General features: G+C 47.2%; 1 pseudogene; it reads right to left on the reverse strand.

The window, feature by feature from the left end:
* Positions 1 to 1,060: 1,060 nt before the first annotated feature.
* On the reverse strand, positions 1,061 to 1,178 carry LOC124796568 (annotated as a pseudogene).
* Between the last annotated feature and the right edge of the window lie 12,803 nt (positions 1,179 to 13,981).

Below are 13,981 nucleotides of genomic sequence, written 5' to 3' on the forward strand. Positions count from 1 at the left end.
TTTCTTGTTTCTTTGTGAGCCACTGTCAATATTCTGGGAACCCACCTGGCACAAACCCTTTTTAACGCCAACACTTTCAGTATTCTGCAAACACTTCCTTCCCCTATCCCAACGTAGCGTGACAATTCGTTCACTGTGATGTGTCTGTCAGCAGTCATCAATTTGTTAACTCTCTGCACATTGTCTGGAGTGTGTGCATAAGAGGCCTGCCGCTGCGAGGACAATCTTCAATATTGTCGTGCCCACTTTCATCATGTAACCTGCTTGCCCACCGGCTAACTGTACTGCGATCGACAGCAGCATCTCCATACACCTTTTTCAACCTCTTGTGGATGTTTCCCACTGTCTCGTGTCACAGCACAGGAATTCTATGACAGCACGTTGCTTCTGACGAACGTCAAGTGTAGCAGCCATCTTGAAGACATGCTGTGACGGCGCCCCTCACGGGAACAGGTTGAACTAAGTTTGAAAACAAGCGGGAAGAATGTATCTACACACTGTAAAACTTCCATACATGCTGAATGAAAACTGTATTTTTACAAAAGTAGTGTGCACTTCTTTTGGAGTGATCCTCGTATAAAAATGCACTCACAATGTTAATTTCAGTAAATTACTGTTGTAGGTGTAGAATTTATTCACCTATTTCAATACCAAGTCACTTTCCAGACACTCAGCAGTGGTTCACCCATGAGAAAAGACCTTACCGATCCGAAGACGCTTGTACTCTCTATGTATCACAGACTTGGGACTGTCTATACTGAAGAAGAGTGATTATTTTGTATGTCGCCCTTTGCTTGGACACATCTATGTAACTGCCAAAATTAAGTACTGTAATTTTATTATTGTAATAATCTCTCATCCCGAATTGGCCATGAAGGCCCAAAGGTTACCGACCGGCCGCCGTATCATCCTCAGCCCACAGGCGTCATTGGATGCGGATATGGAAGGGCATGTCAGCGCACCGCTCTCCCGGCCGCATGTGAGTTTCCGAGACCGGAGCCGCTACTTCTCAATCAAGTAGCTCCTCAGTTTGCCTCACAAGGGCTGAGTGCACCCCGCTTGCCAACAGCGCTCGACAGACCGGATGGTCACCCATCCAAGTGCTAGCCCACCCCGACAGCGCTTAACTTCGGTGATCTGACGGGAACCGCTGTTACCACTGCGGCAAGGCCGTTGGCCATTATTGTAATAAAACCCATTGACACGGCTTGTTTGATTGTTTGTCTAGCAAACCGAGTATGCAGGTTTCCTAGACACTACACTATAGCCTTCCTCCAGCGTGAAACAAGGGCGTGAATGCCCTGTCGGTACTAATCGTTGTCCTCGTGGCGGAACAGTGCTTCACTCCTTGAATCACCGCCCCCCCCCCCCCCCTTCCGTCGTCCTCAAAACGTCTTCCACGAATGACGTCTTTTATTGTCCCAAACAAGTGGAAGCTCGAAGGGGCTAGATCAGAGGTCAGGGGCTTTAAGGTGTGACAGCCGTGGATGGTCTCCCCGACCGCTGCAAGTCGTGCAGCTCCGACGAGCCGCCTTCTGAGGACCTCACCCTCCGTGCCCAGAGACAATCTGTATTTCTGTCGACAGTAGATGCTCCATAGACTTTGCACAAGCGTTTGTGAATATTCTCCACAGCTTCTTTCTCTACAGAGAGAAATTCCACGACGGCACGTTGTTTGTAACGTACGTCACCTACAGACGCCATTTTGCAACTGCCCTGCAACTACACTATCTGTCGGAAGTGACGGAAACTTTGCGCGCTCATTCAGGAGACGTAACGTTTCGCATTAGTAGCATTGTTTTCGGCTGAGAAAAAAAAATGCGGGGCATTACTTTCTGGGCAATCCTCGTACATATACAATAGGCCTTTGTATGGATTTTGAACTATTGCTTGAAATATTTTATTAAAATATATTTATAAAAAAGGAACGCGACTTATATGAGTGTTGCTCTACAAGACCAGTATAGCCGCAAAAATAAATAAATAAATAAACAGCGGATATCAGCATCTTGGCTTGCGTTGCGACTGTCTCGCGCATCACGCTGGTTCGTTTAAGGGGACCACACAGTGGTTCAGGTTGAAAAAATCGATTTTCGGTTTTCATCATATTTCGATAGATTACGGTTTTCTTTAAGTACTCTGAAAAGGATTTTGCTGAATTTTTTTTTTCGAGCATTTAAAGAGCATTTTCCTACCACTTGTGTTTATGTGCCACGCCCACTTTTATGTCGCCTACTTTTCTGTATATATTTTAGATCTTTATATCCCCTACATTGTACGTTAGGGATATTTTTTATATCCGAGTCTGTTGGCTATCCTTGTAATGAAATGGTAGGCATTCTTTTGTTTCTGCTGCTTGTAAACAACACGCTTTCAAACACGCGGTTAGTTTTGTTCAAGTGCGATTGCGAGTAGTTGTTCCAGAAAACTTGCAGGTATACTACGGGCAGGCAATCAGGAGAAATAAAGAAAATCTGGAGGCAATTAAGAGAGATGTTTGGGCCATTTTCTTCCATAAGTCCTCTACTGATGATAAACCATTCATGGTTTGTGTCCATCAGGAGAAAATTCGTGGTGCAAATACAATAGGGCTCAGTCAACTGAAGAATCTTATCCTCATCAGCATTCTCTTCCTGCTGCTGTTATTACAGCAATTAATCCTATTTTAAGAGACTTGGCTCATCCTGACCTTCTAAGGAAATGTCTGCATGGGCAGACACAGAACCCAAATGAATGTTTCAACAGCATAATTTGGAACCGCCTTCCTAAAACTGGCCGGCCGCGGTGGCCGAGCCGTTCTAGGCGCTTCGGTCCGGAACCGCGCGACTGCTATGGTCGCAGGTTCGAATCCTTCCTCGGGCATGGCTGTGTGTGATATCCTTAGGTTACTTAGGTTTAAGTAGTTCTAAGTTCTAGGGGACTGATGACCTCAGATGTTTAGTCCCATAGTGCTCAGAGCCATTTGAATACTAAAACTGTATTTGTAGACATGCATACAATCAAACTAGGAGTTCATGATGGTGTTATTACATTCAATTGTGGTAATACTGGAAAGTGTTGGGTACTGAAAAAGCTGGGAATTCATCCTGGTGAAAATATTATCACTGGGCTGCAACATTGCGATAAAATGAGGATAGCTGATGCAGACAGGTCTGCATCTAATATGGCCAAGAAAGCAGGACAAACATCCAGCAAGGTGAAAAAGAACCTGGAAGACCTGCTAGAAGCCAAAGAAGGGGCATCATATGCAGCATTACAGTTTTAATCAACTGTAAGTAACAAATTTCAAAAGTTTTTTCTTTACAGTCAATTTCCCGCAAGCTACAAAATGTTCAGTACATACGTGCCATTAGATCAGAAACTATCATAGATAAATGAATGAAATTTTCAGTCTCTGCATAACATAAAAAGCCACCTCTGGTACTACATTCATTAATACCCCTTCATTAGGAAGTTCACAAAAAAATATTTTCTGCAGAAAAAACTTAATTTTTTGTTAATAAACTTAAAAAAGTATTTCTTAAAAACTATAAAATGGATAAAGTAAATTTTAGTAGAGTTGACTCTATTAGCATCATGTAACATACAGTAAAAATATTAAGGTCCTGCATCAAACAGTTTTTCAGAAATGGTCAAATACTTGCCTAAATTAACATGGGTTAGACTGGCACAGATTTCGTCAAATAAGTGGTACGTAAAAGTGTTAAGTGAAGCATCTCGTATACTTGAGCTCTCTACGTATCGCTCATGTAGGCACCACAAAGACAAGATGAGACATTATAGAACACACAGACATATTTAAGCAGCCAGCCTTCCTGCGCTCCACATGCGATTTGAGCGGGAAGTAAACCTAACGTTTAGTACAGTGCTGAGTATCCTGCGCCATGCACTTTACAGTGGTTTGCGGAATACGTGTATAGACACATATGTGCGTACGTGGCCGCACACCACAAGTGGAGCGCACGCAGCGGCTGTTTAATTGCAGCGAGCACCGCCGCATCCCTTTGGCGTTCTCGTCTCCGCAGCGCTGTGGTCCCGCCGCCGCAATATCCTGATTGTCGCTGCATTAACCGAGGCCGCCGTGCTAAAGGGCGCGCGCGAGCAGGGCGCTAAACAGGGCGGCGGAGGGCAGCGTATTTGCATATTATTGGCGCCGCCCTCAGGTGCTATTAGAGGGACGGGGCGACCGTCGTCTGCAAAGCGGGCTGCAGGAGGGGAGCACTGCGCCCGCAGAATACCACACAGGTCGCTTCTCTTTGCGGAGGAACCGCCGGTAGAAGCCGCACACCTCCATCGCAGTCACTTTACGCGACACCGCAATCTTGCGTGCGTTTTTCTGTCGAGATCTCCCGCGCTTCAGTCTTACTACTTCAGTTCTGTACCGTTTTTGAGGCAGACTTCTAACGAAACAGAGATCATTGCATACCACACTGGCGGAAAGAAATCGCAACACAAAGTAGGAGCTGTGCGACATAAACGAAAGTTGGTAGGCCTGTTCCTACATTTGAAAGATGATGTCTGTTCAATTTTCACGCTAGTTATGAGGACCCAAATCAGGTTTGCTTTAAATATTCTTTGTAACGGACGTGAGAGTTGGTTACCTTTGAGACTGGACATGGTGAGTTGATGTTATTCAAAAATACACTACTGGCCATTAAAATTGCTACACCACGAAGATGACGTGCTACAGACGCGAAATTTAACCGACGGGAAGAAGATGCTGTGAAATGCAAATGATTAGATTTTCAGAGCATTCACACGAAGTTGGCGCCAGTGGCGACACCTACAACGTGATGACGTGAGGAAAGTTTCCAACCTATTTCTCATACACAAACAGCAGTTGACTGGCGTTACCTGGTGAAACGTTGTTGTGATGCCTCGTGTAAGGAGGAGAAATGCGTGCCATCACATTTTCGACTTTGATAAAGGTCGGATTGTAGCCTACCGCGATTTCGGTTTATCGTATCGCGACATTGCTGCTCGCGTTGGTCGAGATCCAATGACTGTTAGGAGAATATGGAATCGGTGGGTTCAGGAGGATAATACGGAACGCCGTGCTGGATCACAACGGCCTCGTATCACTAGCAGTCGAGATGACAGGCATCTTATCCGCATGGCTGTAGCGGATCGTGCAGCCACGTCTCGATCACTGAGTCAACAGATGGCAAGACAACAACCATCTGCACGAACAGTTCGACGACGTTTGCAGCAGCATGGACTATCAGCTCAGAGACCATGGCTGCGGTTACCCTTGACGCTGCATCACAGAAAGGAGCGTCTGCGATGGTGTACTCAACGACGAACCTGGGTGCGCAAATGGATAAACGTCATTTTTTTCCGATGAATCCAGGTTCTGTTTACAACATCATGATGGTCACATTCGTGTTTGGCGACATCGCGGTGAACGCACATTGGAAGCGTGTATTCGTCATCGCCATACTGTCGTATCACCCAGCGTGATGTTATGGGGTGCCATTGGTTACACGTCTCGGTCACCTCTTGCTCGCATTGACGGCACTTTGAACAGTGGACGTTACATTTCAGATGTGTTACGACCTGTGGCTCTACCCTTCACTCGATCCCTGCGATACCCTACATTTCAGCAGGATAATGCACGATCGCATGTTGCAGGTCCTGTACGGGCCTTTCTGGATACAGAAAATGTTCGACTGCTGCCCTGGCCAGCACATTCTCCAGATCTCTCTGGTCAATTGTGGCCGAGCAACTGGCTCGTCACAATACGCCAGTCACTACTCTTGATGAACTGTGGTATCGTGTTGAAGCTGCTTGGGCAGCTGTACCTGTACACGCTATCGAAGCTCTGTTAGACTCGATGCCCAGGCGTATCAAGGCCGTTATTACGGCCAGAGGTGGTTGTTCTGGGTACTGATTTCTCAGGATCTATGGACCGAAATCGCGTGAAGATGTAATCACATGTCAGTTCTAGTATAATATATTTGTCCAATGAATAGCCGTTTATAATCTGCATTTCTTCTTGGTGTAGCAATTTTAATGGCCAGTAGTGTATTTTTAAGGCGACAAAGATGTCGTTATCAGTACCTCCCTCAGTTTGAACGAGGTCTTTTAAGAGGGCCACAAGAAACTGGATTCCCTTCTGCAATACTGCAGAAATGTTTGGCAGGAATGTAGCCACTGTACATGATTGCTGGCAGCAGTGGTCACGAGAGTATACGCTCGCAGGAAGAACGGGCTCTGAATGGCCACATGGGACTACCTAGAGGGAAGTCCACCGCGCCTTGTGTACGGCGCTGGCGTATCATACTGCATCTACAGCAGCAGTTAGACCAGCCATTGACACCACAGTGACACACGAACTGAAACTTCCTGGCAGATTAAAACTGTGTGCTAGATCGAGACTCCAACTCTGGAGCTTTGCCTTTCGCAGGCAAGTGCTCTACCAGCTGAGCTATCCAAGCACTACCCACGACCCCTCCTCACAGCTGTACTTCCGCCAGTACTTCACCTCCTATGCTCCAAACTCCACAGAAGCTCCCATGCGAACCTTGCAAGACTAGCACTTGTCGTTCCCCAAGGTAGTGTTAAAGGCCCTCTGCTGTTCCTTATCTATACAAACGATTTAGGAGACAATCTGAGCAGCCGACTTAGGCTGTTTGCAGATGACGCTGTCGTCTGTCGTCTCGTAAAGTCATCAGAAGATCAAAACAAATGGCAAAACGATTCAGAAAAGACATCTGTATGCTTCGGAAATCGTCAATTGACCCTAAATCACGAAAAGTGTGAGGTCACCCACATGAGTGCTGAAAGGAATCCGTAAAATTTCGGTTACATGATAAATCAATCAAATTTAAAGGCTGCAATTTCAACTAAATAAATAAATGTCGTGTGATTAGGGCCTCCCGTCGGGTAGACCATTCGCCGGGGGCAGGTCTTTCGATCTGACGCCACTTCGGCGACTTGCGCGTCGATGGGGATGAAATGATGATGATTATGGCAACACAACACCTAGTCCCTGAGCGGAAGAAATCTCCGAACCAGCCGGGAATCGAATCCGGGCCATTAGGATTGACATTCTCTCGCGCTGACCACTCAGCTACGGGAGCGGACTAAATTCAAGTAAATACCCAGGAATTGCAATTATGAACAATTTAAATAGGAAATAACACACAGAAAATGTGGGCAAACACATAGAACATGCAACAGATCTACTAAAGAGACTACCTACACTACACCTTTGCGTTGTCTTTTGGAGGACTCCTGCACAATGTGGGATCTTTAACAGATAGAATTAACAGAGTGCATCGAGAAAGTTCAAAGAAGAGCAGCAGGTCTTGTATTATCGAGAAACAGTGGAGAGAATGTCACTGACATGATTTGGGGTGGACATCGTTAAAACAAAGACGCCTTTCGTTGCGCCGGAATCTCCTCGCCAAATTTCAATGACCGACTTCCTACTCTGAATTTTGTTGACGCCGACCCATAGGGAAAAACGATCATCATAAAATAAGGGAAGTCAGTCCTCGCACGGAAAGATTTATTTTTCGTTTTCTCCGTACGATGTTCGAGATTGAAATAACAGAAAATTATTGAGAAGATGGTTCGACGAACCCTCTGCCAGACTTTTAATTATGATTTGCAGAGTATCCATGCAGATGTCGATGTAGCACTCCTGGAAGAAAGGATATTGCGAAGATGTGGCTTAGCCATAGCCTTGGGGATTGTTTCCAGAATGAAACTTCTGTCAAGTTTGGAAGTAGGAAACAAGGCACTGGCGGAAGTAAAGGCCTTGAGGAGAGGCCGTGCATTGTGTTTGGGTAGCTCAGTTGGTAGAGCACTTGTCTGCGAAAGCCAAAAGTTCCGAGTTTGAGTCACGCTCTGGAACACGGTTTTGGTCTGCCAGGAAGTTTTATATTAGTGCACAATCCACTGCAGACTGAAAATTCGTTCTGGAAAGAATCGTCCAGGCTGTGGCTAAGCCATATCTCCGCAATATCAGTTCTTCCCGGAGTGCTAGTTTTGGAGGTTCGCAGGAGAACTTCCGTGAAGTTTGAAACGTAAGAACGAGGTACTGGCGGAAGCACTGCAGCTGTGAAGACGGGTACGGAGCCGCGCTTGGTTAGCTCAGTTGGCAGAGAACGATGAAAAGCAAAGATCTCGAGATCGAATCTCGGTCTGGTACACAGTTTTAACCTGCCAGGAAGTTTCATATCAGCGCACACTCTGCTGCAGAGTGAAAATTCATTCTGGACACAAGTCGGTTATTTTAAGGATAGCTCTGAGACAGACACCCTGTAACGTTCGTTCTACCGACCCCAAACCACTGCGATCTGGGACTTCACTGGTGTCAAACGAGGACAGGTAGGAGGTCTGTCGTGTTTTCTGATGAAAGCTGATTCCCTGTTTTCAGATGTTCCTTTACATAGGAGAAACCAGGAGAATTGCCCCAATTTAATCCTCGTGCCACTGAAAAGATGAATGAAATAAGTATTTGTATCAGTGGTGTTGAGAATCAACTGAAATCGTTAAGATTAAACAAAGCTCTAGGTCCCAGTGTAGTCTACAATGAATTTGCTGCTGAGTGAGCCCCTCTTTGAACTATAACCTATTGTAGATGCCTCGAATAGTAGTTGGAAGAAAGCACATATCACACCTGTCTACAAGAAGGGAAGCAAAAGTGATTCCCGAAACTACCACGAAATACCCATTACAACGATTCGTTGTAGAATCTTAGAACGTATTCGGAGTGCTAACATAACGAGATATCTCAAACAGAATGACCTCCATGCCAACCAGCACGGATTCCGAAAACGTCGATCACGTGAAACACAACTCTCACTTTTCTCACGTGACATACCGATAGCTCTTGATCGAGGCTGTCACGCCAGTATTTCTTGATTTCAGAAAATATTTGACTCAGCAGCACACCTACGCTTACTGTCAAAAGTACGACCGTACGTGGTATTCGGTGAAATTTTTGAATGTATTAAGGATTTTCTGGCAAGATGCAGAGTCATAGTCGTATGTAGAAATAAGAAGTCTGCTCCAGGGAAGTACGTTGAGACCCTATTCCTGTTGTATGATAATGACCTTGCGAACAATATTAACAGTAACCTCAGACTTTTGCAGATGATGCAGTTATCTACACTCCTGGAAATGGAAAAAAGAACACATTGACACCGGTGTGTCAGATCCACCATACTTGCTCCGGACACTGCGAGAGGCCTGTACAAGCAATGATCACACGCACGGCACAGCGGACACACCAGGAACCGCGGTGTTGGCCGTCGAATGGCGCTAGCTGCGCAGCATTTGTGCACCGCCGCCGTCAGTGTCAGCCAGTTTGCCGTGGCATACGGAGCTCCATCGCAGTCTTTAACACTGGTAGCATGCCGCGACAGCGTGGACGTGAACCGTATGTGCAGATGACGGACTTTGAGCGAGGGCGTATAGTGGGCATGCGGGAGGCCGGGTGGACGTACCGCCGAATTGCTCAACACGTGGGGCGTGAGGTCTCCACAGTACATCGATGTTGTCGCCAGTGGTCGGCGGAAGGTGCACGTGCCCGTCGACCTGGGACCGGACCGCAGCGACGCACGGATGCACGCCAAGACCGTAGGATCCTACGCAGTGCCGTAGGGGACCGCACCGCCACTTCCCAGCAAATTAGGGACACTGTTGCTCCTGGGGTATCGGCGAGGACCATTCGCAACCGTCTCCATGAAGCTGGGCTACGGTCCCGCACACCGTTAGGCCGTCTTCCGCTCACGCCCCAACATCGTGCAGCCCGCCTCCAGTGGTGTCGCGACAGGCGTGAATGGAGGGACGAATGAAGATGTGTCGTCTTCAGCGATGAGAGTCGCTTCTGCCTTGGTGCCAATGATGGTCGTATGCGTGTTTGGCGCCGTGCAGGTGAGCGCCACAATCAGGACTGCATACGACCGAGGCACACAGGGCCAACACCCGGCATCATGGTGTGGGGAGCGATCTCCTACACTGGCCGTACACCACTGGTGATCGTCGAGGGGACACTGAATAATGCACGGTACATCCAAACCGTCATCGAACCCATCGTTCTACCATTCCTAGACCGGCAAGGGAACTTGCTGTTCCAACAGGACAATGCACGTCCGCATGTATCCCGTGCCACCCAACGTGCTGTAGAAGGTGTAAGTCAACTACCCTGGCCAGCAAGATCTCCGGATCTGTCCCCCATTGAGCATGTTTGGGACTGGATGAAGCGTCATCTCACGCGGTCTGCACGTCCAGCACGAACGCTGGTCCAACTGAGGCGCCAGGTGGAAATGGCATGGCAAGCCGTTCCACAGGACTACATCCAGCATCTCTACGATCGTCTCCATGGGAGAATAGCAGCCTGCATTGCTGCGAAAGGTGGATATACACTGTACTAGTGCCGACATTGTGCATGCTCTGTTGCCTGTGTCTATGTGCCTGTGGTTCTGTCAGTGTGATCATGTGATGTATCTGACCCCAGGAATGTGTCAATAAAGTTTTACCTTCCTGGCACAATGAATTCACGGTGTTCTTATTTCAATTTCCAGGAGTGTATAATGAAGTTGTTGTGAGCTGACGAAACGACAATCGTCCGGCCATAACTATGGCTACTTTAATTGATAGAAGTAGAGCCATGTTCGTGTCACCCCAAGTACCGTTATCCAAGATGGCAGCGACGACGTCATCCAAGATGGCGGCCGTTACGTCATCTGATAATATCATCAAAGATGGCGGATTTTCGCTGGAAGTTTGAATTTTGGTGGGAAGTAGGTCAATTGGGCTACCTTCACTAACCTAACTCCTCCCTTCCCCTCCCCCAGAAAATGGCGGGAAGTTCAAATTCCAACAGAACAATGAAACACATCTGTACTAACAAAATGGCGGGAAAACATGTCTCTTGTGCTACCGCCACTAACCTAAGTCACCTGACAACCACCTATTCCTAGGAACTGGCGCAAACTTTGAATTTTGGTGGTAAAGAAAGATCAATTCGTGTATCTTTACTAAGCTAAGAAAATGGTGGGAAAGAAAGCTCACCTCCACTAACCTAAGTCACCAAACCACCACCTCTTACTAGGGATTGGTCGGAAAAGAAATCAGCCTGCACTGGGCCGATGGAGAGAGAGGAAGGAGTGTACTTTATTTATTTTGGAACAATTTATTTAGAGATCGAGTATATTTATTACACTGATAGAAAACATATGCTCTGACATGCTTGAGGTCATGCCACACAGCCTACAGACATGCAAACCACTAAAAGACTCTGCATGCTTGCTAATCATAAAAAAAAGGCTCTGAGCACTATGGGACTTAACACCTGAGGTCATTAGTCCCCGAGAACTTAGAACTACTTAAACCTTACTAACCTAAGGACATCACACACATCCATGCCCAAGGCAGGATTCGAACCTGCGACCATAGCAGTCACGCAGTTCCGGACAGAAGCGCCTAGCACCGTTCGGCCACTGTGGCTGGCTTGCTAATCGTCAACTGTCGAAATCAAGCACCAGTCTTTATTTAAACAATTAGTGACAGCACCACCATCCAGTGTGTTCGCCAGGAGGTCAACACTCCAACTGACCTAGTACACAGTACCACCACCAGTGGGCACTCCCCCCAGGGGGCTCACCATTCTTTCGTGAGTACGTGCTTGCCGACCACAGGGCCCCAGCCCTCAAAGCATCACTTCTCTTTCAGTGCTGCTTGTCTCCTTTTCTTCTGTCCTTTTCCCCTCTCTTGGAGAGATGTCTCTTGCCTCCATGGGCTCTTGAAGCACATTTGCATTGGTTTACTTGTAGGCCTCTTCTCTCTTGTACTGCTCTTTCCCTTTACTGTTCTTTTCCTGTGTCACTCTTTCCCTACGCTACTCTTTTTCTGTATCGCTCTTTCCCTGCATCGCTCCTTCCCTGCACTACTGTTTTCCTGTACTGCCCCTTCCCTGTCCTTCTCTTTCTTCATTTTGCTCTTTCCCTGTTCAGTTTTCCCTCTTCCGCTCTTTCCTTGTTCCTTTCTTTTCATGTTCTGCTCTTCCCTGGTTCTGCTTTCCTTTTCCTCTGCTGTGGCATTTGAGGCCATCCTTCCTTTCTTCCTTTCCTTCTTATCTTTTCTTCTCCTCCACATGTGGGCCTGACGGCCACCCATGTGTTTGATGTGTAGCAGGTTAACATATAATTCCCAGCCCCAGGTTGGCACGTAGAACCCGAATGTTCCCCCTGGTAGCGGCCAGAACCTGAGCTGCTACCTTCCTCCTCTGCCGATTGGTCTCTCCCTCTGTCGTTTGGGAGGTGTGACCTAAGGTGTGGACAATCAGCTAATGTGGGGTGCTCCCTTTTGGAGGGCTCCTGCTGGAAGGAGCAAGCCATCGGAGACACTGACAATCATGGGGTACTTCTTCCCAATGACTGATTTTCCTTCTCTTTCTCCGAGTGTTTCACATAAAAGAAAGTGGAATGAGGCTCCTGCCTCAATGTCTCTTCCTGTTGCGCCTTGATATCTGGTAGTCTCACGTTTAGACGAAAACCAGACTTTTTCTTCTGTAAACCCCTTTGTTATACAGAAAGGCATGGATGGCATCGCTGGCCCTGTGAAGTCATGCTCTCGTCTCCACAATAAAACTCTGCTTTTGGAAATTGATAGTGCTCTCCAGGCCCAGAAACTACTCAAGGCCCAAACCCTCCATGAATATCCTATAAAAGTGGAGACTCACAGGACACTTAACTCGTCCCACAGTGTTATCTACACCCGGTTGTTGGATGGCTTGACGGAGGACGAAATAACTAATTATCTATTGGATCAGGGCGTTACTGCTGTTCATAGAGTTATGAAGAAGGAAGCTGCCGATCTGGTGCCCACTTGCACATTATTCCTAACTTTCGATTGGTTAACGCTTCCTACCAAGATCAAGGCAGGCTATGAAGTCATCTCTGTGCGCCCTTACATTCCTAATCCATTGAGGTGTTACAACTGCCACCAGTTCAACCATACCAGCACATCATCTAAAAACGCGGCCAAATGTGTCACTTGTAGCAGGGATGCACAGGAGGGCGCCTTTCCACCTCCTTCCCCCCACTGCAGTAATTGTCATGGAGAACATGCTGCTTCTTCTCGTTCTTCTCCCGTCTATCAAGATAAGCGGGCTGTTCAGGAAATGTGAGGGAGAAGGTACCTTTTCCTGTTGCCCAGAAACTGTTGGCGAGCCGTAAACGGATTGTCCCTTCATCTGGAAACTACAGCATTGTGTTAGCCTCTCCCCATCCCACAAAAAACATGGCTACACAAACTTGTGACTTACAGTTCAGTTCGATGGTGGCAAAGTCACCTCGCCTTCAAGCTGACACTCCATCTCCACTTCCCAGGCTGTAGATTTTGCTACTCGTTCTTCGCCCTCACCGATGAAGACTGTTGCAACGCACCCAGCGAACTGTCAATTCAAAAAGGATTATTCCGGAAGATTTCTTGAGTACCTCGAGTTCGCATCCATCTGGCTCTTCTGCCAATCACCAAAAGCCAAAACAATCATCCAAACGCAAACAGTCTTCCCCCTCTCCAACTCGTCGGCCCTCTTCTATTCATCGGTGCTTTTCAACTGACCGAAACCTAAGCGGCCGTCAAGGTGAGTTTCTTCTTCATTCTCCAGTGTTCCTAACTTTTATGGCCCTTTTACAATGGAATATCTGTGGCCTTCGGTTTAACAGGGTGGACCTCCAGCTGCACCTGAAACCGCAATATCCGCTTGTCGCCTGTCTCCAAGAAACCAAGCTCCGTCCTCAAGACCATTTTGCTCTCTCTCATTTTACTTCGCTCCGGATGGACCTTCCCCTTAGGACAGGGATTCCTGCTCATGGTGGGATCATGCTGCTTCTACGAAATGATGTTTGTCATCGTCCTATCCCCTTGCACACCCACCTGCCATCAGTTGCTGCCTGTGTTTTCCTTCCCAAATTTACCTTTTTCCTCTGCACCATTTATATCTCTTCATCTTCTGCTGTCA

Source organism: Schistocerca piceifrons, chromosome 4, assembly GCF_021461385.2.
Source record: "Schistocerca piceifrons isolate TAMUIC-IGC-003096 chromosome 4, iqSchPice1.1, whole genome shotgun sequence".
NCBI classification, from domain to species: domain Eukaryota; kingdom Metazoa; phylum Arthropoda; class Insecta; order Orthoptera; family Acrididae; genus Schistocerca; species Schistocerca piceifrons.